The sequence below is a fragment of the Pinus tabuliformis genome, chromosome 4_2 (genome assembly GCF_031772625.1).
Source record: "Pinus tabuliformis cultivar Carrire ecotype Pingquan chromosome 4_2, CPIR1, whole genome shotgun sequence".
Taxonomy (NCBI): Eukaryota; Viridiplantae; Streptophyta; class Pinopsida; order Pinales; family Pinaceae; genus Pinus; species Pinus tabuliformis.
Genome location: NC_142304.1, coordinates 1,051,635,901 through 1,051,663,797, shown reverse-complemented (window position 1 = coordinate 1,051,663,797; position 27,897 = coordinate 1,051,635,901).

Sequence of the window (27,897 nt, the reverse complement as noted above, 5' to 3'; positions counted from 1 at the left end):
GTAAAGGAGTTGCAATCAAACAAAAGTTAACAATAAACTTTCTCCAATATTATGTTGCCCCTAAGAAACTTCTAACTTCTATAGCAGTATTGGGCTTTGTCCAATTTACAATGACTTTGACCTTAGAGGGATCTATCTTCAATTCACCACCCCCTACAATATAACCAAAATAATTCAAAGATGTTCTACGAAATTCACATTTTGACAGTTTTACATAGATATTTCTCTTTTCATAACATCTAAATTTGCTTTACATGCTCATCCCATGTTCTATTAAAAACAAGAATATCATCTAAATAGACTATTACAAAATCATTAGTGAATGGTCTAAATACATCATTCATGACTCACATGAATGTAGTTGGAGCGTTAGTTAAGCCAAAAGGCATAACCATCCATTCATAGAGTCCTTTCTTTGTTTTGAAAGTAGTCTTCCATACATCCTGTTCTGCAACTCTAATCCGATCGTAGCTACTTTGCAAGTCTAGTTTAGAGAAGTAAACTGCATATTTTAACTGATCTAACAAATCATCAATATCAGGAAGATGATAATGATTCTTTATTGTGATTTTATTTAATGCTCTAAAATCACATATATAAGGGTCTATAAAGAGTTCGATATAAGGGTCTATAGTATTATCACATATATAATGGTCTACAACATCCTCATATCCAAGCAAAGGAAAGAGACCAAGTTGGAAGGTACCATGTTTGAAGGTAAGATAGAAGATATTTCAGGAATGTTTTCTCGTCAAGGTCCATCACATGATGCATGTAGAGTTAATATAGATCCTTTCTCTTGTCAAACCGAATAAGTAAGGGACAAAACTCATCCCTTATGAGTCAAAGAGAGAAGAGTTTATTATTGCAGGCCCAAAACTAAAAACACAGTCAAGGAGATAGAAAAGTTCAGTTCTCAGTTGGAGAAGTGAAGGCTAAATTACATAAAATTGACTTGGTCTTGGAGTGGTCATTTTGGTCAAGGGTCTAGGTCTTGGTCTTGGTATTATTCAATTGGAATATCTATAAGAAGAACTCGTTCGGTTTTCCTCTCAAAGAGTAAGAGGTTTTGGTCATCGCTCATAGCCTATATTATGTGTCTCTTGTCTCTTTATGGTTTATACATTGGTAGTTGTTTGATGAAGAAGAACACTAATAACCTAAATAAAAGAAGATTTTAATCTAAAGAAGTAAAAACCACTCACAAGCAATAGAAGATAAATCTAGCAATTGTTATTCTGTACATTTCTCAACATGGTATCATAGCTAATTTGACAAAGTCATTACCATTAAAGACATCATCAAGAAGTCATCATTGATCTTCATCAAAGGATCCAAATAGATGTCATTCTCTGTGGTATCAATGATCACTCTTGAAGAAAACTACCTTCATCTCGTATCAAGGATTACTCTTGAAGAAAACTACTTTCATCAAGGAGAAGTTTTCTAATATCTATATCATTATCAACATCGAGAAAGAAATAAGGAGAAAGGAGCATCCTATCAAGTAAGTAAACGACCTTATCTCAATCTGCAAAAATGTCTTTTTGTAATGAAAGCAACAAATTGGTTGGGGTTTCGAATTATCGTGCATGGAAGAAAACGAGAGATATAAATGAGGTCATTGATAATGTCAAAGGATCTATCACCAAACAAGGAGAAGAAGATGTTGAAGAACTTGAAAAGTATATCAAAGTGGAAATTTGGGCTCAAAGGATTCTCATTAAATCCATCAAGGATCCCCTCATTTCATATATCTAAATTTGAAACTTCAAAAGACATCTACAAAAAACTGGTAGAGTTGCATTCTATAAGCATAGCTCTAGAAGTCATCTCATTAGGACAAGAACTCTTCAAGCTAAAGATGTCTAGGGAAGACGGAATAACCTCTAAGGAAGATCGAATATCCTCATATATGAGGATATCTGCGATTTGGGATCAACTACAATATCTGAGAGAAGTCATGTATATAGCGATATGTGAGATCTCAGATCAATTAAACTTTTGACACCGCAGACATGAGAAGCATAGTGAATGGATGTGCACACACTTGTGGGGAGGTCATATTCATGGGTTGATACCCTAAGTGACACATCCCTTGATAATTCCAATCTGCAAGAAACATATATATATATATATATATATATATATATATATATATATATATATATATATATATATATATATATATATATATATATATATATATATATATATATATATATATGGAGAATCAACTCGGTTGATGGACACTAAACTCCAACCCAAAAACCAATACACAATTGACGTAGTCTTAGTGCAAGGGGCGAAGTTACGACATGGCCGCGGAGAAGTGAACGAAGGGGAGAAAGTAGATGCACCCACGCCACTGGTTGGGCACCAGTGATCAAATTTGAAGGGTTGGTTTTAATTTAATTTAGAAGGGCATATATTTATCTATCCCTTCCAAGATGAAAAGTTATAAAAAAAATGTACTTCTATTAACAAGTATATATTAAATAAACCCTTTATAAAAAAATTGCTAAAATGAAATGGTGTCCTAAATATTTAAAATTTAAAAAGTTGCTACATTAAAACATTATAAAATCTCAATAGAACTTAGTAAATACTAAAGAAAAATTGTCAAATTCTCTTAAAAAAAGGTAAACATATCTTTCTTCTATTCATTAGATGATCTTCAAAAGTATTTGAATTTACATCATTGAAAATAGAAATCTATTTTCATAATGGAAAAGGTTTTTTTAGTTTTCATTTGTCTCTAATTAATACTATATGTTTTCTTAAGCTTGAATTAGTTTAAAGAAAACCAAAGAAACAGATATATACCTTCAACAACCAAGGGAATTCAACTTTTGCTCATTCAAAGAACACTATCAATAGACTTTCATCTCCATTAAAAACTCCAAGCTCTGTAAATTCAAAAATTTATGTAATTAATAGGAAAGTTTTCTATATCTAATAGGGAAATATTGTAATATGTAATACACATCTGAAATGTTGTTGTTGTATGGCTTGGTTGGTCGTTTTTTTCTTCTTTGAAAATGGTTTTTTAATTTGGTCCTTACAATGAATTCCATCTTAGTTGATGTCTTTTTCTATTAATGCGGTTTCTTTTTGTTGATATCTTTTTATAATAATGTGGTTTCTTTTTGTTATCAATTTCATTTATTTTTTCTATGATTTCAACATCTCCTTAAAGACCCTTCATAACAACAGCCACATGGACAACCACAGGAACTCCTTATTTCCTAGATGTTGAATGGAGAGAATGAAGCGAGAGACACAATAGTAGTTGTATGGATATCTATTGGCATTCTATATCTTTTGGGAAGACCAACAAAAGAAAAAGAAAATTAAATTGTAACCCTATAGGTAGACCAATCTTTGGTTGTATGGTTATTAATAGAGTCCCTAAGTTTCATTTTAACACTTGAGAGTTCTCCCTAGTTCACAAATCTACATAATTTTATGGGAAGCACGGTTATTATCGCTCAAAAACAAATTATAGTATTAATTTCTATGTTTTCAAAAACTATAGAGTTAATAAAGAAAAACACTTTTAAGATAAGAGAAGAAATATAGGGTTTTAAATAAAGCTTGATTTTATAAATGCTACGTTTAATAGTAAGCTTGATTACAGTAAGTTCAAATGGCAGCAATGCTAGGCTTTTGTAAGCATTCTAGTTGCCAGTCATGGAATCATCTAAAAATGGAAAAGATATGGTAGTAGTTATTTACGAGAGTATAAAAAGAATTCGTGAATCACTAAGCATAGTTACCGCCATCTAATGGGGTAATTTCATAATTGAAAAATCTTGTCTGAATGGTTGGTTGACAAGAAAGAAAGAAAAATGTACAAATTAGGAAAGAAAATGAAGATATAACAGAAAATGTCTATGGTTATGATGTAAAAATGTCAATACTATCACTTTAATCTATCTTTAAGCTCAATAAAATTACATATTTAGCTAATCTATTTCATTTATTACTATAAAATAAAAATTTATTCATTTATTACTATAAAATAAGAATTTAAATTAATAAAGAGATTAGTTTGTCTATATACCTTTGTTTGCTAAAAAGAAACCCTAAAGAAAGAACCCTATCGACCTTAGTATACTATCTCAAGGTTTCCATGTCGAACATCAAACTTTCAAAGTAATGATGCCCTCATGGAAAATGTAGGTAACCCTATCAACCTTCATATACTATCTCAAGATATTTATGTCAAACATCAAATGTCATGAATATGTCCTCATAAAGGTAGTATGGAATATGTTTTCATAGCGGTAGGACGATTAGTACTCGAATATTTTCGACATCCTCGAAGATGTTGGGTATTTAAGTTGTGCATTAAATTGTGCCTTGAAGCATCTCAACAACTCTCCCCATTGAGGACCTCAATTCCATATCATACTATATGCACCACAATATAGTCTTTAACACTCTCTATGCTTCTTCCCAATCTATCATTAAATCCACATCCTCTTCAAGACTCAGTTCCAACATCTCTCTCAATATGATCCCCATCTTCATTTGCTCCACTACAAGCACTAGGAATTGATAGCCCATGCATTTGCCGACACCGTCCATGATCATATGGTGCCTTAATATTAGAATATTTATCCCACTCACAATCTCTGTCAAAATGATGGTGAAGTTGTAATCGTCTTCTAATGGGAAGATTTCTCATCCACTCTGGCATTAGATACCCTCTAGTGCCTCTGATAGTGGTGAAGTAGAAAGTACGTTCTCTATCCACAACTTGTCCAGCCTGAAGTTAGTACTTTAGGAATGATATTTTCATCTAGGAGGATGTTTTGAGGTTTTATTTCATAGTGAATAACCCAATGCAATCATTCCTCCTGCAAGTACCCGATGCCTCTCGCCATGCCTAATGTATCAGGTAGATGGTAGTAGTTATTTACAAGATGAAAAAAATGGCCCATGAATCACTAAGCGTAGTTATCACTATCTAATGGGGTAATATCATAATTGAAAAATATTCTGTTAATGTTGGGTTGACAAAAAAGAATAAAATTTTACAAATTAAGGAAGGAAAATGGAGATACCACAGAAAATGTATGGGGTTATGATGTAAAAATGTCAATACTGTCACTTTAATCTACTTTTAAGTGTTGGACAAGTATGAAAAATATTGTTTCAAATGATGAAGTGCATACCTGCTGAAGGCCATTAATTGGGACCATGAAATCACTTTCCTTTATCGACACTAGCTCCAGAAGCTTCATAACTCCCCTTCCAATCCCTTGGAAAAATGAATATATCAAAAATTACGAAGAGAAATACTTCAATGGATTGATTTTTGAGAGTTGAGCAGAGCAAGATGTAAGTACAAGCAGAAGTAAATATAAGGAGACACAAATTCACATCAAAACTTTGGGCTGAATGGAAGTGTTAAGAGATTCTGCTTGATACAGAGTGTAACCTCAATGGTTCTAATTTTGCAATAATTTCATTGTTTCCCCCTCTGGAAGGGAAAAAATCCACCGACTTTGCTCAAATACTTACTGCAAAAAATCTTCGTTGATGCCATGATGGATGATATAAAAAAAATCTAGAGTCCACACATGACTATATAAAATCAATCAAACATTCCATACATAATAATTTTAATCAATTTTGCCTAAATCAATGAACTAAATGAAAAGCGAGGGAAATTAAAGTTGAAAATTAAAACTGAGAGTTAAAAATACCTTGCAAACTTGTGTTGCACTCGCCATAAGGTTGGGATTGGAAAGATCAATTAGGAAAGATTCACAGGCTCAAAAAGAGCTACCCGAGTCATCGTGAATTATTTGTCTTTTGTCAGTTGTTTCTTATGAGTCTTTGACACCTTCAAAAGATGCCCCTCATTCACATATACAAATATATAGCTACTTCTCCTCTACTATTAATGAATTTGAAAAGAAACCTATATTATCAATGAGCATGAACATAAACCTTAGATAACGACTCCCAACTTTATCAGTGTCGCCATTATGGCTAATGGTCTCGGAATGCATCATTTTTCACTAGGAAAAATCGGATATACAGAGAAAGTGAGGATTTTTGTAGCCTTTACCAATTCTCGAGAGACCATGGATGAGTGTTTTGATGGGCTTTATCACTCAGTTACTATAGGTGCAAGGGTATAATGGGATTAAGGAATAACATTATCCAAAATGAGAAATTAAAGAGGCCATAAAAATTGAAAAGAGGAAAAACAATATAAACGGTGACAAAGGCCTTGTCATAAGAAATACCTCAAAACCCTTAATAAACCATTCCTCTTGTAAGAACAATTCTTATAATATGAATATTAACTTATATAAAAAAAATTAATCATATTAACTTAAATTTATTATTTTAAGTCATAATAATTAAAAAAAAAATTATTATACATTATCTTTAATAAATTTGTTAAGCTTAAACTTAGTAGTGATGATGATATATAAGTAATATAAACTACACCCCTTTCATGTAGGAATCTAAGCATTAAAAATAATAAAATATTTTAATTTCTCACATAAAACAACTCCTAGTAAATTAATCTTACTAAAAGATCTAAAATTTCCCTCGTAACAACCATTCTAATAATAATAATTTTAAACATTAACAATAATTTTAATCTCATTAAATTACAATCATATTAACCTAAAACAAACATTTTAACTCACAATAATAGTACATTTTAGATAGAAATTAAATTAAATATTTAAAAAAAAATAATTAACAAAATCATTATTAAAAGTAAAACATATTCATTAGGTTTTAAGTGCTTATATTATTTTCTACAATCCATATCAACATTAATTTTATATATATATTGGATAATAATGTAACATAAAATTAACTATTAATTAATTTAAATGAAATGATTTTCTCATATCATAATTTTATAGTTAAGAGAATTACATTAAAAATATAAAGCATAATAAAAATCTATACGAGCCGACTCCAAATCATTCCCCTCATTTATTAGTATATATATCCTTACTATTTCGTTTTCCTAATCCACACCAATATTCTCAAGAATCTCGATGTTCCCGTGAAGATGGACACACATAGAAGTCTAAAATGTTGGGTTTAAAAAAACTCTAAACAGGTTATTCCACAAATATTTTAATTTGACTCACCTCTATGGATTCTCTCTTTAAAATTATGGTCATTGTCAATCATTTTTCCAAGTATGTCATCTTCATTCCAATGAATATACCATGTGGGGCCGAGAAGACTCCTAAGCTATTCTTCAAAAACATTCTGAAATATTGGGGAGTACCTTTGAGTATCGTGTCTCACGAGGATCCACGTTTTACACGCAGATTTTGGACCACTTTGTTCAAGTTGGTCGAGACAAAGTTTCTATAGAGTTCAAGTTACCATCCGTAGACACATGGGGAGACTTAACAAAGTTGGAGGACTACTTCAGACATTATGTCAGGGTTGATGAGAAAAATTAGCCTAAACTCTTGGATGTGGCTCCGTTTAGCAACAATGTGCAAAAGAGTTCCTGTTACGGGAATAAGTACCCTAGGGCTTTGGGTTAGAACCCCAACAGAGTAGAAGCAAACTACAATAAGAAACACGCATACAACTCAGGAAAAATTCTTATATAAACAAACTATGTAAGAGTGACTGTACCCAGATTTCCTTCATTCAAGTAGGTCCCACAAGGTTCAGATGCTCTGCAACTCCTGATGTTCTTCAGACCTGAAAATCATTCAATTTGAACATACATAGCAGTATAGAAGTAAAGCATATTCACGAAATTCGACTTTATATCATATAATCTAATGATTAGCTATATATCAAAACAACATTCATACATGAATTGCAACACAATTTGATGCATAAACAAAGTTATTTTTGGAAACAAGATATCGTTTATTTTATTGCAGTAAGCTATAAATAGCATGGAGAGAATTCACCTGAGTCTTGTTCTTCCAGCTCCAAGTGGAACTATCCTCCAGATTCTTCATATCCTAGCCTTCAACAATCTTCTTCCATAACCAACACCATTATATCTCAAGCAAGAGGGAGAATATCTATAATCAAGGAAAAAATGGTTTCCTGAAGCTTGGGGAAGTGCATGAGGCACAGGGATTCATCGGACTCAGTCAGGGATAATCTCAGTATAATAACTCTATCTCTTCTCCTCCTTAAGGCCTTCCCATAAAAGTCTATTTATACTTGTTACACAACAATTTGTCACCGTTTTTCACCGTCCCTGTTATCCCTCACCCGCACACTGGAGGACTCGTTCTGGGACTTGTGAGAAGTGACATGACCTGAAACCCCTTGCATCATATTCCTCTAAGTATGAGCTTCATTTGCCCTCAAGACATCTCCTGCAAAATATCCATGAAAACAGCTCTATTTGCATTAGCGCGGGTCCACAGTTCATTGCCCACGCCAATGAGGGAAATCCTCTAAAAAGGGCGCGCCATTGGCGCTCTGTCTCAGAGTGGCACTCGCGCTAACCGAATTGAGTAAAGTTTTTAACCAACAAGCTCCCGAAGGTTCTATTCAACCCATTCACCAACTGAATCTATGTTGATCTAGGATGGTTTGGCTGCGAATCTCCATAGAAGGGAAAGTGGTTTTCCACCTTTCATGGAAGTTTCCAAGTGATAAAGCCAACCCCATGAATAATGTGGTTGATCCTATCTCTTTCCTCTCTATCTATAAAATCTTGTCTCTATGCCTTGAGCAAGCTAGTTATAGTATTTATAGTTCCAGCATAGTGATAGAGAGTTTGAAGCTGCAAGAGCCTTCTTTGCACCCATAAGGCCAAATCTAAGTAAGGATATTCTTGTCACCCAAGAGAGAGAGGCTTGTTCCTCATCCCAACAAGCTTTGCAAGACTTGTGTAGCTGACTCTCAGCCAAAGGAGGATTTGACATCAGAACAGTGGTTGTATTCTTCTTTGTTGTTTATTAATAATAGATGACTATCATTATGGTTCCACTCTCATTGTCTTATGTTTGATGTTGAGATATATCTTTTCTCACTGATATATAATTGCATCTATTGGACTCTGTGGTTGTATTTGTGTTGTTCTTTGCATGTGCAGGTGTCCAATCACGGAGATCATGGGGATCGTGACCGGCCGAAGCAAAGGAATGAGAGCGATGTCTCTTCTACAGATATTAGCGTTGGAATCCAAGTAGGTTCTCATAATCCACCTTTAATTTGCAATTAGGAACTTGCGTGATAGCATTGTTTGATTGGTTCTAGACCCAGTCTCGGCTAGTAGGGATCGTTTCTGTCCGCAGAGAGGATTTACCTCCACAACAATACTTCTCCCAATTAGTTTTTTAGTTGGGAAACAGTTGGGAAATAGTTTAGCCATGGGAAATAGGAGGTAATCAATAGGTAAAACCCGTGAAGTCCACCCATAATTAAGGGAATTTAATTTTTTTAAGTGTTTTAACACATATACGCAGGTTGGGTATTAACTAACCCACATGTACATGATTTTATCTCAGGGTAAAGTAGCGTACAGGGAATGAAACATTGTTTTTAATATATTTGGACCGAGTTTGGAAGGAGGGATTTCCCTATGCCATAAACCAAGCATCAGAAATACCAAGGGTGATAAATGGTGCTATAACAGTTCCGCAATTGGGTATAGTCCATTTGAGTTGGTCAATGGATAGATGCGAGTTTCTCCCCACAGTGTGCTATCGAGGGGATTATTTAAGAGTCCACATGTGAATAGATTCTTGATAGCATGGGAGGAATACTTGGACCTAGCACGGGTGCACCTGCATTATGTCGCATGGAGAATGAAGAAATGGGCAGATAAGGATAGATGGGATGCAAACTTCGATGTTGGGGATATGGATTTTCAGAGAATCACCGAAGATAAGTTTTAGCCATTGAAAGGGACTGCGAGATCTTTGACAAGGAAGTATGAAGGCCCATTATGGATAAATAAGTGAGTTGGTAAAGTTTCTTATGAGTTGGAGCTTCCGAAGCACATGCGTTTGAAACATCCTGTGTTCCATATGATTTAGCTCAAGATATGTAGACTTGATGCACATCATCCTGAGAGGAAAACACCACTGAGGGGGCCCGCCATGATTATGGACGGACTGAACTGTGTTTTTGATAAGGTCTTGGATCTTAGGACTATAGGTGTCGGGAGTGTTGCAGTAAGGGAGTTCTTCATTCAATGGAAGGACACCCCGGAGGAGAGTGGTTGGGAAATGGAGGATTCAGAGTGGAGATGAAAAGAGGAGATTGCAGAGTTTAATGAGGGGTTGGCACGGTGGATAGGCTTGCTAAGGATAGGAATGAGTCGTGGTGGTGGAGGATCTTAGAACCCTAAGTCGACTTCCCACCTTGGCGCACATGAGTCATAGAGGTGATTTGCTGGTACAGGTGCACCTGAGTATGTGACGGGCATGCGAACATATTGGCGGATGCGATGAGTGCCTGCCCAAGTCGATTTCAGTTAAAGTCATGTGGTGATTGTGCCTGAGTTCGGTTATTAGCGACATAGAGTTGAGTTAAACATGTCGGATGGAATGGAACCACGGTTGCGCACCTGGGCATTGTGTCCACACCATGGTGCAATTCGACAAACCACGTGCGACGGATAACCGAGGATGGGAAAAATGTGCAACGTATAGCGACGGGCACGCAAAGTTGCAATGATACCTAATGATGGGTGGAAGTGAAACCGGGCTGATGTGGGAAGCTTAGAGAATGGGAGTGTGTATACTTGTGGGCAGGTCAGCTTGGTGGGCCAACAACTCAAATGACATGTCCCTTGAGAATTCCAATTGGAATGACGCATATATATATATATATATATATATATATATATATATATATATATATATATATATATATATATATATATATATATATATATGGAGAATCACATAGGTGGATGGACACAAAACCCCATCCGCAAAACCAATACATAAACGGTGTAGTCACAGTGCGAGCGGCTGAGTTATGGCATGGTTGCAGAGGAGTGAACGAAAGGGAGAGAGAAGATGCTCCTACATTGTAGGCTTGGCACACGACTGCGACAAAACATTTAGGGAACAAAGCACAGTGGGTGGACAACATGAAACATATAGTGGGTGGGTAGTGCTGAACGAGTAACATGTTGGGCAGTGTGGACATGACAGTGGCAACGAATAAGTGCAGTGGCAGCAAAAGTGGTAGCAGGCTGAGGCAGGGAGTGTGCAACATTCAGGTGAGGTCGTGGGTAGTGTAGCATGTTTTTGTGGGCATTAGTGCCCACTATGGCTTGAGCCATAGGCATAATCAGCAAAGTGCTATGCTTGAGAAACAACAACATTGCCCTTGTAAAATATTGTAAAATTATTTAGAATTTTACAATGAAGTATTGAATTACGATAATTGTTGTTCATTGTCTCATTGGCATGTTGGTACTATTGTTATGTATTTCCTCACATAACTAATAATCAAGAATAACATAAGTAAGAATGTTGGTAGGCGTAGCCCAGAGAGTGAAAAAAATTCTAAGTATGGAAACTTAGTTGATGCCACACGGCCCCCAAACAGTTGAACTGACTCGGGGGCATGACACTTAGAGTCCAAGAAAAGTTGGAATTAGAGTCTGAAGAAGCCCTCCTCACAGGCTGAGATATCAAGTAGAGTCTCAAAAAACATCCTTCCAAGTAAAAGCTTGTTAGGGCTTTGAGTTAGGAGTTGTGTGATAGAAGAGTTGACAAATGGGTGAATCAGGTTGCGGATGAGTTGGTCGGCTTGGATGAGCAATGTGTGAAGTGTTGGAGTTGGTTGAATGTTGAACTATTCAACTCGACGATTCGTAGTGTGACATATGAAGATTTTTTAACAAGTGCGAGTTGGGTGGACAGGCAGTTCGGTCAGCCATGAACATGGGTAGACCCACCAATAGGAAGCCCATGCGATGCAACTATTGGGAAACTAAAATTCGATGTGAAGTTCATATATTGGAGTCGATTTTGTGGCATTTGGAATGAAGAAACTCGCTACTCATACATAACAGAGTGAAATAAAACAAAGGGACACAGTTCGAACAACAAAGGAATTGGAGGTGGATTTTAGCTTGGGTAGGAATTTCGGGTTCCGCAAGAAGCTCAGGAAGCATATAAGTAGGCCACAGGTAGAAAGTGTCACCGCACTCCCCCGGTGGGAAAGCGTCGCATGATGATTTGGGCAGAGGCAAAACCGATGAATTATTGAATGGGATTTTGGCTGAACAGTAGCATGGGTAAAGCTGAACGACAACGTTGGGCAAGGATGAATGATGACAGTGGGCAAGTCTGAATGACAGTGCTAGGTAAGGATGAATGACAACATTGGGCAAAGAAGAATGAAGAGCCAGGAAAGGTTGAACAGTGAAGTCTTTCATGACGACTTTGGGAAGCACTGAACTTGAGATTTCTGAGAGAGATAGTGTGGACGAGTGGCAGCAGTAGCACAGTGGGCAGTGTTGCACGACCTAGGTACAACTGCCTCGTAAAATCAAAAAAGTGTGTAGGTCAAACTTTGGTGGCTGCATGGACTTGTAAAATATTGTACTTGTACATATTTGAAGATTTTATATATTCTCAGTTAGACTAAACTCAGAGTTTCCCCTCCCAATTATATGTGTGTATACTTGTGTATGATTCATGATTCCATTGCATAATTGAAGATAATATGAATGTTATTTCTGCTGCATGTTAACCACTTAGAAAAAAATTGGTTTAGTGTTGAAGTAGGCATAGTCCATGTGCTTGAGTATTGGTGAAAGGAAAAAGTACGGCGGTGTTGCACCCACCTATGTCTGGTTGAAAGACTACCACTAGGGTACGGGTGTGACAAATCGTATGAGAGCTTGGTTCAAGGTGAGACGAGCTGATTTAATATTATGGAGTAGGAATATGACATTAGTGATTATAGTTGGTATTGAAGCTTTTCATTTAGGAATTGGTCACAGTGTGACATAGTTGAGAAGGGGAAAAGCATGAGGGTTGGACCAAGATGAACGATGGAAAAGTGATGTGAGAGACTTGTTCTATGAGACATTTTATTTTAAATTGACACCTATTATTGTCTCGATGTTTGGAACATGTGGTTGACATGTGTGAGCAGTTGCAGGAAACATGCTTGGTATTAACGTGACAAGGTAATAGTTGATGTGTTTATATAACTAAGGCTCGATTGCAACAAGACAAAAAGATAAAAGAAAGGAATTGGGTGAGAATTCCTTAGGCTATGTTTGGAAACCCTAACTCCAAACGAATGAATGATTTTCAAACATGAAGTTTTTTAACCATGATTTGTCTGAAATTATCTGCATATGTGCTATATTGATGGACATATATTTGACAGGTATATTTGCTAGTCTCGAGTTACACGTGGATTTGTTAATGGGATTGGAGTCCCTTGAGAGATGGTATGGACATGTTCAGCTACAAGGAAACATGCTTGGCACAACAAGATAAGGTATTTGGTGTATTGTTATGTTTATTTATGCACTGAGAGTTATATGTTTATGGTAGTACGATGTAGGGGATTGAACGACAAAGAGATTTCCTTGAAATATTGAAGAAGGCCCAAGCTGAGCTTTCCTTTGGAATCACTGGGAACCATGGGGATTGATTCATGGTGTATGTTTTTAGTCATGTGGTTTTGGTATTTTGTGATTTTCTTACGCTTGATTTCCAATTTTGTTATGTCTAGTGCATGATCATGCCACTTTGTTTGTGGTGTCGTATTGGTGTTGGCTTTCCATGGTTTTCTCATTGTTGTCTTCTTGGTCTTTCCTTTATTGTTTTGAGAGTTGTAGGAATTGGTTGGGAAAAGACGAAATTAATAGAGCTCGGGGAGAGTCGTGTGGTACCCAACAAGTAATGTAAGACTTATATGTAAGTATTTTTAGGTCTATTTACATTTACTAGCTATTTAATTTATATGGTTGTGCTTCTTTACTAGTGCATTCATATAAATTAAATAACCAGTAAACATAGACATGCATAAATCCTTGACAAACATTTGATTTGTGATTATTATCACAAATATACTAAATCTTTCATGGATGTTAAATTTCTACCACCTAATAACTATTGTAATCAAATTAAAATTTTGGAAGCCTTATTAACAAATAAACACATTTATCAATGTAATTAAACCAACATAAGTCCATGTTAAGTGATGATTTATCCATGTTAATTGACAGTTTTTTTTAATACAAAATTTGAAGAAATGTTTGCACCTTGAATTTTTTATTCTTCTTGGTGCTTCATAGACTAAGATCATTCTATGCTAATTTAATTATTAATTATTAATATAACTATTAATTTTATGTTATTATTTTTTTTAAGTTTGACCAAGTCAAAATGTTTTTATTAATAATTATAATTAATAATTATTATTATTTTATTTTATTTTTATCTAGTTAAAATGTTAAATAAGACATGAAGAGTCTTGGCACAAAATTTTTTAATGTAAAAAGTTATGATTTTTTTAAGCATGTAATTATTACTTTTATTTTTATTTTTAGCTTTCTGTAATTTGACCAAATCAAAATGTTTTTATTAATCATTATGATTATAAATATTTTATAATAATAATAATAATAATAATAAGATTTTTATATGTATTCTATTTTGATCCAATTAAATACATATAAATAGATAGTAAACATGCATATGCATCACTTCATCACACACATTTGATTTGTGATTATTATTAAAAATATTAAAAATATTTCATTGACGTTAAATCTCTACCATCTAATAATTATTGATAATTAATTGAAAATTTTGGAAGTCTTAGTACGAATATCTAAATCCATGTTTATATAATTGGACCAAATCAAAAAAAAAATATTTATAATTATAATTTTTATTTATTTTCAAGGAAAAAATAGTTTGATAAGCATATGGTATTGAGGCATAGTATTATTACACGATTACTTCAATTATAATAATATATTTCTAATTATTTTTTATAAATAGTTTAAAATCATAGTTTTAAAGCATAGAGGATTGTTTTATGGGGAGATCAAAATACATAAATATTGATAATTAAATAAATAGACATATTTATCAATGTAAGTAAACCAACTTAAATCCATGTTAACTAGACAAACCTCCTTTCAACTTCTAAACTTTTTTTTTAATACAAAATTCTAAGAAAAGTTAAATTTTTTTAACTTTTTATTAATAATTATAATTTTTTTAATTTTATTTTATGTTAATATTTTTATTATTTTTATTTTATTTTTATGAGGTTAAAAAAAATTATGAATTATAAATATAATTTAATATATATTTATAATTTGATTATGAATTATTAATATAATTATTGATGATGATGATGATGATGATCGTTAACGTCCACTAGGACCAAACTTTGGTCTATCGGACCTAAAGAATCAAATTATTTAGTTTGATTTAAGATTTTATTCCTATGCTAAAAAATCTTGGAGACAAGCCTCCCGAGCTCACTATAATTTTGACATCGTAAAAGGCTAGGAAGGTCAGTATTGCGACAAAGATTATGAAACTAAGATCTAATGTGGTTGTATGCACGACACTCTAAGAGGAAGTGGTTTTAGTCCTCAATGTTCCTATTCTCAGAGAGATGGTCGATCCTTTCCATCCATGGCGTTTTAGGAACTGCCCAAGGCCCTGTTTCAGTATGGAGCTCACGAGAGTTCGTTCTAATCTTCACTATATTAATTTTTTTCTTTGAGCTAGTTAAAATAGAGAGATACTTTTGATCTTCTAGGGTGGGGTTGATGACCTTATTATAATAACTTAATTTTCTTTTAGCTGCTAAATCTTTCTCACACCACATTTTTTCTTTGAACTTAGAAGTAACAATATTTTTAATGTTATTAATGTTTTGCAAAGCATCATTCTCGTTTCTCTCCCAAAGGTTTAACCGGGCCTTCGTGTCTTTATACCACCCCCGCTTGAGCCTTTGGTGGTTTTGGCTGGAATTTAAAGCTAACTTAGGAAGTCTATGATCTCATATGTTATTGAGTTTGTGCTCGTACAATAGAAGCCTAGTCATAGCTAGGCTCTCGATAGGGGAAAGCCCTACTTCTATAAGGAGAATAGGATAGGGTGTATTGCTTTTAATTTTCAGGTTATACATTATAAAACGCTTCTCGATTTGTTCAATATTTCTCCAAGATTCTCTAGAGATGTTGCAACCCCAGACCTCACATCCATATATGATAATAGGAGTGACTAAAGTTTCAAAGAGGAACTTCTTTTTATCCCACATCACAAGGTTTGTCGTTTTACAATTATTTTCAAGACCAAAATAAGCTTTCCACCCCCCATTAATCCTTTTATCAATGCTATAGTTCCAGTTGAGCTTGTGATGAATATCAATTCCTAGGTACTTGTAAGAATACACTTCCTCCAAGTTATTATTGTCATACATAAAATTAGCACAACTGTCCTTCTTGGATTTGATAATCATAGCTTTTGTTTTGTCAGCGTTAACAGTCATACCCATGGTAGAGACAAAATCCTTAAGAAGCCTAAGTTGCTTATCAAGATCAGATGGGCACCTTGCGAGAAGAATAATATCGTCAGCATAGAGGAGAAGGATGATGACTATCCCAACCAAGATCATTCCAGCACAACCTACGTCCTCTAAAAAACCTTCAAGCTTGTCGATGTAAATGCCAAACAGGGTAGGGGAGAGGGGGTAACCTTGTTTAACTCCAATATTACATTTAATATCTTTCGACCACCCCTCATTGCTTTTTAGCTTGGAAATTACATTCTCGTATAATCTTATAGAGGCAGCTCTCAACTCGAAAGGAACCTTTAGCTCTTCTAATCTATTCCAAAGGTTGTTTCGAGGAACCGTATCGAAAGCCTTTCTAAAGTCCACAAAGCAACAAAAGAGATTCGATTTATCATTACGACATTCCTCCATAATGATCCTAAGCATAATGAGGTGATCTATTTTTGAGTGATGCCTTCTAAAACCCACTTGGCCTTTAGCCCGCTTACCTTCACTTTCAAGCCATATGCTCAACGTTTTGCCAAAATAATACCATATAGCTTGGCTAAGAGAGGGTTGATCATAATGGTACGATAATTAGAGGGGTTATCTGTATCCCCACTTTTAAAAATAGGGATAATGAGGCTCTCAGTCCATGGTTTAGGGAACCCTTGCTTGACTACTTGATTCAAAAGCTTGTGGATGTGGGGGATGAGGACATGACCTCCAATTTTTAAGATTTCTACCTGGTAACCTTCGATGTCCTTAGCTTTCCCATTTTCCAAGCGTTTAACCCCAAAATCAATGTCTTCTAATAAGAAAAATTATTTTGTTGTGAGGAGGGTTTCAAAATTATCCATGAAATTTGGAGACTCATAAAGCTTTTTAAGATAGGAATTTGAATCGTGTAAAGAAATTTTATTATTAACTTTAGTTTTCCTAGTGATAATTTGCCTCCAAAATTTCTTAAGTTCTACCTTAGAGAGGTGTAAGAGATTCTCTTGTCTTTTACGAATGTACTGCCTCTTTTTCCTTTTAGTTAGGGCTTTGTATATTTTTATCTTGCCCATTTTAGGAGATTCATCAACAACTTCCTTAATTTCTCTCCTTGCAGTTTTACAATCTTTGTCATACCATGGGTTGGTTTTGCTATTTCTTTTATTATTTGAAACTTCAATTGAGAACTTGTTAATATAATATGCACGGGTTGTAGTAAAATTATGATAGAGATCTTCTATGTTGTCTATACTAGATAAAGGAAGCAAATTAGTTTTTAATTCATTTAGAAATAGATCATTTTTATTTCTATCAAATATTAGGTTCTTTTGGCTATAACGATTATTTTCTATGGGATCTCTATGCATGAAAAAATTGAGAGTTATAAGTAAAGGCCTATGATCAGAGTCAGGCTCGTGGTCGTTTAAGATGTCAAAATTTATTATTTCGTTGTATAAAGGGAGATTGGAAATAACATTGTCTACCACGCTGCTACCAAACCCATGGATGCAAGTCATCAGGCTAGAATTTGGCCACTTCTTTAGACCATTGCAAATTATGAGATCCTGAGCACTACAGAACTTAACTATCTCCGACCCAAACAAATTCTCCCTGAGGTCTTCAAAGCTCCTTTTGTACCTACTAGCTAGAGTAGGGTCTTCGTCTAACCAAAGAGGATTAGGGTTGGAATGATTGCTTCGAATAATAGCTTGGTTGCTTGAATTTCGAGCATTAAAGTCACCTATTAAAAGGATATTACCTTCATTCCTTAGGCTAGAAATATCATTCTCTAAACCATTGTAGGGACTATTTTTATCTAGATTCTTCTTCTTATAAAAGTTAGAATTGATGGTTGGAAAATAACATATTGCTATGTAGGTCTTTTTATTATTAATGTCACTGATCTCTATCCAACTATATTGGTTGTAAGGGTTGTTTTTATAAATCCTAGCATGGGGGGAGATATTCTTCTTAATGTAACAAGCTATTCCCCCAATGCCTCTACGAGAGGATCGCTTGTTCCAGGTAGACCATAGTATAAAGCCATTTATGTTAGGGACCTTAGATTATTCATGCTCCCAAGTTTCAACAAGCAAAATAATATCAACATCATTTGAGATCCAACTTAGCTTGGGGCCTTTGTTCCATGGAAAACCCCGACAGTTCCAAGAAAGAATCCGAAGCATGTTGAATTGCTATTTATTACTATCTTTTTGGTTTCTATCTCGGATAAAGGCTTTTCTATTTCTGATTATTGCCCATTTTCCTTCCTTCCTAGCTTCTTTTACCTTTTGAACCTCCTTTCTTAATTCTGCTTGATCTTCTAGAATGAGATCTTCATTTATAAATATTCCCATTCCTTTTAGACTGGAGGTTTTAGTAAGTATTTCATACTTATGATTAGTAGAGTTCACCTTTATTCGGATTAGTCTTCCTTTATTCTCAATTAATTTCCCCAACCTTGTTGCTTCTGTGAGACATGTTGTTTCAATTTGTAATATATTATTTAATTCTGTCTAGGCTATGGCTAAAGTATCTTCATCTACCTCCTGTTTTAAACTGAAGATTATAAGGTGCAAGGCCCTTTTCTTACGCTCATGGTCTAATTCTATTAATTTTTTCATTTCATCTTTAATTGGTTTCATATCTTATTTATCTACCACATTATTTAGGGTGAGGCGGATATTAACTTTTTCTTCTAGTTCTTTAATCATGTCCTTCATTTTAAAACTCTCTAAAGTATCAACATCTCCTTGTTGGGATGTTTGGTTAGTATCGTGGTTTTGTTTTTCTATAACTTGCAACCTAGTCTCCATTGCCACCATTTTATTCTCCAATAGTTCTAGTTTATTTTCTATTTGTTTTTGGATCGTGTTTTCAAGGGGAAAAGTATTTTCCAGCATGGCTTCTAACTCTTTTTGTAGCTTGACTTCTCTTTCTCTCTACGTTTCTCTAAATACTCTATATACTCATAAAGGCCCTGTAGAGTAACTGTGCTAGGTCTGCCTTTGGTAATGTTTGGTAGTTGTGGTGAAATATTCATACTTGAAAATATATGAGCAAATATGTATTAGAAAAAGATAAGGAATGTGTGCATCTGATATCAGCAAACCTGACTGTAGATCGTACTTGCCCCGGATTGGATTGACTGCAGATCCAAAGGTAAAAACCCACGAGTTTTGCAAAGAGATTTTATTTTGTTTTATTTTAATTTTAGTTTTTTTTTAGCTTGATGAAGTCAAAATGTTTTTATTAATAACTATTTTGTTTTAATATTCTTATTCTTATTATTTTATTTTATTGAAGTTTGATAGGTGTAACGTGGATTTTAAAAAATCTCAACCTTGCTGGAATTTCATCATTTTAAGGGAAAAAGCTGTTTGATAAGCATATGGTATTGATAAGACATAGTATTGGCCCATAGTATTATTACAAAGTTAGTTCAAATATAATAATATAAGTTTAATAAATTCTTATAAATAATTTAAATCATAGTTAAAATCTTATGATTTAAAGCATAGATGATTGCTTTATATGGAGATAAAAATATATAATTATTGATAATTGAAAAAATAGACATATTTATCAATGCAAATACACCAAATTAAATCCATTTTAACTCGACAAGCCTCCTCTTAAGTCATTTGAACCTCTAAACCCAGTTCACGTCGGGATGAACTCCCCTCAAACCACATTCATTCATTGTAGATATTTTAGAAATGGGCAATAGACTTCATTGGACCCATAACACCACTAGCGTGACATTCACATGCAAGATACATAATAACGACTACAAAATATCTCACTCGGTCGGCAGAAGCAACACTAGTCAAGGACTGTAAAATTGACACAGCTGCAAAATTATTTTTGAAACTATAATTTCAAGATTTGGATGACCAAAAAGCGTGACAAGCGATCAAGGAACACATTTCATTAATGAAACTATTGAGTCTCTTCTCAAGAAATTTATGATTCAAGATCATAAAAGTAGTCCATATCATCCACATGCCAATGGAACTATTGAGGCATTCAATAAAATACTAGACAAAGGTCTCACAAAAATTATATCAGACAAGAGGGACGACTGGGATGAACGTGTTCCAACAACTTTATGGGCATATGGAACAATAGTCAAAAGACTTCATGAACAAACACCATTTCACCTCGTATATAGAAAATAAGCAGTAGTCCTAGTGGAGTTCATAGTACCCAACATGTTTATCTCTCAGGCAACACAAATGACAAATGATGTAGCATTAAAAGAAATATCCAATCAACTGATGGAACTTGATGAATCCATATTCTTGGCGAAATTTCACTAGTGAGTAGAGAAAAGAAGGCAAAAATCTTGGCATGACAAGCATATCAGAAAGAAGAGATTCCAAGTCGAGGATCATTCATTATTATATGACAGCAAGTTCCAAAAGTTCCCGGGTAAGTTGCAGATGCACTAGTTGGGCCCGTTTACAGTTGCAGAAATCAAATATTCTGGAGCAATAAGGTTGGCAAAACCGGATAGAGAAATACTACATGGGTGGGTAAACGGCACATGCCTGAAACCCTTCCACATGCCAAAAGCCACACTATCAAGTTAAGGGGGTCTCAAAAACGATCCCACAAGTAGGTAGTAGCCAATAAAAATTATCCAAGTCATTCAGATGTTCATTTGAAGTTTATGTCTTGCGTAATATTTTAGAAATAATAAGGAAAAGTGTAAATAAGGTTGAGACAAACATTTCATGATACCGGAACCCATTTGTGGTCGGCGGGGAATAGGTAGACTTGATAGTCAAATGTAGGGACACACCTTTCCAGTCTTTAAGTCACACATAGGTAGATGGATTTCCAATCTTAATAGTCACATGCTTTGTCCATCCTCTCTGTCATACAGTAGTCATTTCCATAATAATTAATTAATAATGCAATTTTCAATTGAAAATATTTTCCCGTTAGGAAAAAGTTTAGCTAATAAATACCCTCCATTATGGAAAAGTTATTATCCATGCCACCCACTATGTCCTTCTCCAGTTTACATTAGAAATGTCAGGTCTAAGTCAACCGAAGGCGTCTAAGCATGGCTAGGATACATGGGCAAAGTTGTCGTACTAATTAGTTGCAAAAGTCTACTGAGGAAACATCGTGTCAAGTCTCGCTACCTAATTTTCATGAAAATGCATGAAGCTACAGAATTTCAAGTGAAGGTGGCAGATAAGCTCTAAATCCACTCTGAAGAATAGCAACAGCCGAAGTGTTGAAGTTCAAAGCCTCCAGTGACAATTTTCTATCATAGATGAAGGACAATGGAAAAGGGAATTCTTTCAGTTCGAGAGGATAAGCTAGATGAGAGAATTGGCCTGCTAGAAAATCTATACGACAAATATGACAAATCTACCTTGGTTGACAACGACCTTACCGCTTATTTCTAGTTTCCAATGTTGAAGAGGGAGGTATATATAGAGGAAATTAATAAGGAATATGGGACAAGAACAACTAAAGTCAAAGAATATTTATGAGTTTTAGAGAGGTCTACGCTGATCAATTTGAGAAGTTTACCAGTCTTCGAAACTCAACTGGCTGCAATGCATTGTAAAAAACTACTAGCGAGTAGAATGCAATAGGGATCCCTGTGGCTCGACAATGAGTACCCAATTCAAGTAGATAATATCCATCATCTCATAGGGCCATCAGCATGGGGGAATGTGTTGAACACAACATTCCAGGAAGGAACAAAAAGAGCAAAGAAGTAGGGAGAAGATGATTACTATGCAAAATATGGAAAGAAGTGTGGAGGAAGGGAAGCCAAAATTTCCATGATCAGAAAAATTGAGATAAGGTTCACCTACTACATCATAGTAGGCAAGACAATGAGACACCTCACAAAAAATGACTGCACTCTAGACGCAATTTTGGTTGCGAAGCACTGCTGCAATGGAGAAGTGCAATGGAGAAGTGCTCAAATGGTCCTCTTTCGTACTAAATGATCTCTTTGATGCCTGTGAAGATATCTATAGGGAGAGTACCAATTTATTGTTTGGATACATATTGATGACTCTTGCAATGTGGAAGCGGCAGCCACCAAGGGGGAGGGAGATGATGTAGATTACCGAAGGACAACCATTAGTGCTCTAGTGTGAGCCATGGAGATCCTCAAGAGACCTGAGAAGCAAAGAAATTAATGAGGTAGCTTTCACCGAATGGTATGAACTGATGCTGGATACAATCGAGTCGATAAAGAGAATACCCAAAATACTTCTGGATGAGTTCTCTGAGGAATTCTCATTTGGAGCCTCACATGGGCACACTTATCTTAGACCCCAATGTGTCCACCTTCACAACTTCTAGATGAGGCCACAAAATTTTGTTTTAACTGAAGCATCACTCCATAGCGAGATTGGATCTTGGCTGGGGATCGCATGTGAGATTACAGAGGGAAAGTACCAGTATCTATTTGGCATATTAAAGCCACAGTCGCAAGCATGAGAAGTGAGAGAAAGAAGAAGAAAGTGGTCAACTGAAGAAGATATACACCCAATGGCGTTGTAAATGGAACAACAAATGTTTGTAATAAGGTAGACGATCGCAAGATTTGATAAAAACTTAAGTGAGGCTAATCAGCCCATGCATTTCCAAGGTTCTACTATGTTTACACCTATAACTACAACTCCATTGGCTATTGCAATTCCTATTGGTGGCACTTGGACCCAATCTCAGCCAACTATCCCAAAATCCAGAAGGAAAAGAGTAGTTATGACCTCAACAACTAAGAATCCCATAAATACCCGAGCAATTCACATTGTTGACCTTACTGATGAGGTTGGAAAATTAGTATCCACATCCCTGATTATTGATTAAATTCCCCCAAATCCCTCTACCATTCCACCTCATTCATGGGAACCTTCTCCCCACATGGCCTCCACCTCCACAACCTTTTCAAAAACCATCCCCTCCGGCACACGACTAGCGACTGAAGACATGGAGTTTGATTCGATAGAACAATGTAAAGAGGCCACCTCTGATAGTGGCGCCCAACTGGGCTCGCTAATCTCTTTATTTTTTGGGTCAAACCCACTCTAGCATAAAGACCATACCACAACCCTTCCGTAGTTACAGAGGAGTGAACCGTATGAGCCATTTTTCCCTATAAATTTCCTGGTGGTCCTATTGATGCCTCTAAAATCGTTGCATCAACATCGGGGAAAACCACCCGGTCCGGACCTTAATGCAGCTCCTTTTCCATTTGGTGTGGTGGCTCTGACTGTATGTAATGGGACCAGTTTCCCAGTGATATATGAGTTGATGGGTGATTGGTTTGTAATGTATAACGAAAGTGATAAGTGTTTTATTCTAAAATGAAAAAAATATACAAAGGTAACTAATCTATCCTAGGTATTCTTTTAGCAACACGATTTATTTATTATTTCTATTAAACAACTAACCATAAAGATGACTTATTCATAAAATAGAAATATGCATTCATATGATGATTAATTTGTTTAGGTAATTAAACAAAGTAATAATAAAAGCATTATCGCATTTATCATAATATATCACTGACATATACATTCAAAAGATAACAATTCTGAAACATTCAGAAATGACAAGTTAAAGAATTGTTTTAAAAAACATATATACATATCAATAATAGCAATGTTGAGAAATGTTCATTCACATAGAGAAATAAGACAAAAACAGAGATAATAATACTGTATGCATTTGGATTCTCCCGCTATAAATCACATTAATTCTGCTTTCTTATTTGGGAATGCCCTCAAAATATGCAATAGTGCAAATCTTATAAGAGCCTCTTTGACAAAAATGCACAACTTTGGTCCAGTCTTTAATAGAAAAAAATATCAGAAGTACAGTAGTGCAACTCCCAAGTCATGTTTTAATACAAATTGAGGACCTCTTCTAAATACATGAAAGGGTCTTTAAATACTAATAATAACAATAAACTATGAATAAAAATTGATATGCACTGGTCTAACTAAAGACATATAAATCTAGGATTTATCATGAAAATAGAAGTGCTGTGGCGGTTGAATGAATTCACTGTATCGGATTCTTTTCCTGTGATTGTAGTTGATAGATTGTCAGCATAGGCTAGATTTCTGGTGGCTAACTCATCTTGGAGTGTAGCTGAGCTTTTCGGATGGGGTGAATGACTTTCTCCTTAAGAGTGTATGGCTGACAATTTAAGAGTTGTAGATGCTAAGTTTGGAAAAATCTTTTCTTTTAAAAAATAAACTCACTTGGCTCCTTAAAACTTGAAATGATTTATAGTATTTTCAAGGCTTGTGAATGTTTTACAAATTTAAAATAGGTTTTCAGAGTTTTATTTTTATCTAATCTTTCTAGAACTGTAGCCTTTTCCTTAAAGGCTTCCATCTATCGAAATTAAGTATTTACACTATTTTCTTAAATAACTTTCAAATAGTAAAAGGTCAACGGAAGACTATTTACAACCTTTTTTCCTAAACATAAAAATTCAAACAAACAAAATTTCAAATTGAATATTTACAATTAAGAAGGGGTTACCTCCTTAAGTAAACAATTTTTTCAAGATAAGCCCATTGACAGGAAGAGAATCTTTCTTTCCTGATAGATCTTGCAATATGAATGTTGATGAGCCTATCTTCTCAATGATTTGAAATGGTCCAAGCCACATCTTTTTAAATTTAGTGTGTTTACCTTTATCTTCGTGCACTTTGTCCCATTTCAAAACAAGATCACCAATTTGTAAAAAATTTGGGCCAGTGGAATTTGTATCAAAAGAAGATTTAATAATCTATTGATGTTTTGCATGTGTAATTCTGGCTTTTTCCCTTTCCTCTTTTACTTTAAGGATTTGATCATATATTAACCGAATGGAAGAGAAGGGATTTTCCTCAATAAACTGCACTAGGGCTAGAGATGGGAGTGCTAAGTTTGTTGGTATAAAAACTTATTTCGAATACACTAAGTTGAATGGAGAAGTACCTATTGATGCCTTCTGTGTTATGTGGTCTGCCCATAATGCAAATATCAAAGACTTGTGCCAATTCTTTTGATTCCTTTCAACAATTCTCTTAATAAACTTGATCAAATTTTTGTTGGTTGATTCTGTTAATCCATTACCCTGAGGATAGTAGTTTGCATAATATTTCAATTTAAATCCTCTCTTAATAGAAAATTCAAGTATGGTATTTCCAGAAAAATAAGATGCATTATCAAAAATGAGAGAATTAGGTACACCAAACCTGGTAATGTTGAATTGATCTATGAATTCAATGATTGCATCAGAGTTGGCTACCTTCAAAGGAATTGCTTCTACCCACTTTGTGAAGTAATATGTGGTTGTAAGGATATATCTGTGTTGCTTGGAGGAATGTGGAACAATCTCTCCTATGATATCCAGTCCCCATTGTTCAAATGGTTGTTCAATGTTGATTGGTTGCAAAGGAAAGGTTGGCTTTCTTTGACTTCCACTGGCAGTTTAGCATGTTCTGCGTTTCCTTACATACTCATGGGCATATTTGAATAAAGTGGGCCAATAATAACCATCATGTATTATTTTTTGAGCTGTTGTATCACCTCCAAAATGTCCACCTGCTGGACCATCATGTAATTCCTGCAACACCTTTTGTGATTCAGTCTTTTCAACACATCTTAACAAAACTGAATCATAATTCCTTCTAAACAACACAACATAAATAATTTCAAAGTTTTTTGCTTTCAATCTTAAGGCACGTTTGTTTTTGTAAGAGAGATTATAAGGAGCATATCCATTTTTTAAATAAAATACCAAATCCGCATATTAAGATTTAGAGTTCGTGATACTTATCTCATTTATTTGTTGAGGATTAATTGAACCTTCATGTTCTAGAATGTTAGAAGCTCCTGCTAATAACCTACAAAAACCTTGACCTTTTACAATTTTCACTGGTTTAATATCTAAATCATATTCTTGTAACATTGTAACCCAGTTGGCCCTCTTCTCTCCCACTTCCCTTTGGACTAGTAATTGTCTCACTACCGAGAATGGGAGTGTTACTTTTGTATGAGTCTTTAGGAGGAATAGTCTAAAGTGTTTAACATATTTGAACGCAGTGAAAGATTGCTTTTCTACTTCAGAATAGTTAAGTTCAGCACCTTGTAGATTTGAACTGGAAAAGGATATGGGTGCTTCAACTTGCTGATCATTGATTTGTGTCAACACAGCTGCATAAGAAGTCTCGGATGTTAAAGTATATAAAATAAAATGATTGGAAAAAAATGGAGTGTTCATTGTAGAAGCATTAATGATTTCCTATTTGATTGAATCAAAAGCTTCCTTTTCTTTATGCCCCCATTTGAACACCGAATTTTTCTTAATCATGGTATGTAATGGTAAAACAATCTATGAAAAATCAGGAACAAATCTTTTTACAAAATTTATTTGACCTAAAAATTATTGCATTGATTTTTTATTGTGTGGAAGAGGAATATCAGAAATCTCCTTGATCCTTTATGGGTCGATATAAATTCCATCTTTAGACACAATAAACCCCAAGAGTTTACCTTGATCAATAACAAAGAATGATTTCGTGGGATTTAATGAAATCCCATACCTTTTATAGCGTTCAAAGATTTGTTTCAAATCATGTAAATAATTCACTCTTTTCTTGGAGAAGAGAGATATGTCGTCTAAATAGACAACTACTGACTTGTTACATTTTAAGTTTCTGTGGTAGTTTTTTGCAGTGGCATGATCCAGATTATCCACCGTTTTGTGTTCATTCTGTCGATGTTTCAAACCCCAAAGTGGGTCCATCATCAGGACAATTAGATAGAATATGAATGAAAGCTAATTGAGAGAAGAGTCTTTCGACCTAGGTATAAATAAACCTAGAACCATATTTATTATAAAGAAGCCAACATTTATATATATGATTTTTTAATTTATTTTTATTTTTATATAAAAATAAAATAATAATAAATTAAAAAATCATATATATAAATGTCGGCTTCTTTATAAGAATTAGGGTTCTAGGTTTATTTATACCCAGGTCGAAAGACTCTTCTCTCAATTATATTTCATTCATATTCTATGTAATTGTCCTGATGATCGACCCACTTTGGGGTTTGAAACATCGACAGAATGAACACAAAACTGTGGATAATCTGGATCATGCCACTGCAAAAAACTACTGAATTATTAATCAAACCTTTGAATGTTATATCCATTGCTCTTTGTATGGTAGCTCCAACATTAATAAATCCAAAAGGAATTTTTTGGTAGGTATATGTTCTCCACTTGGTTCTAAAGGTAGTCTCCAGTCTATCATCTGGATGCACCAATATTTGATTATATCCAGAAAAACCATCCAGAAAAGACATTAATTCAGAACCAACCACTGAATGAAGAGTCTGTTCCATTGTTGGTAGTGG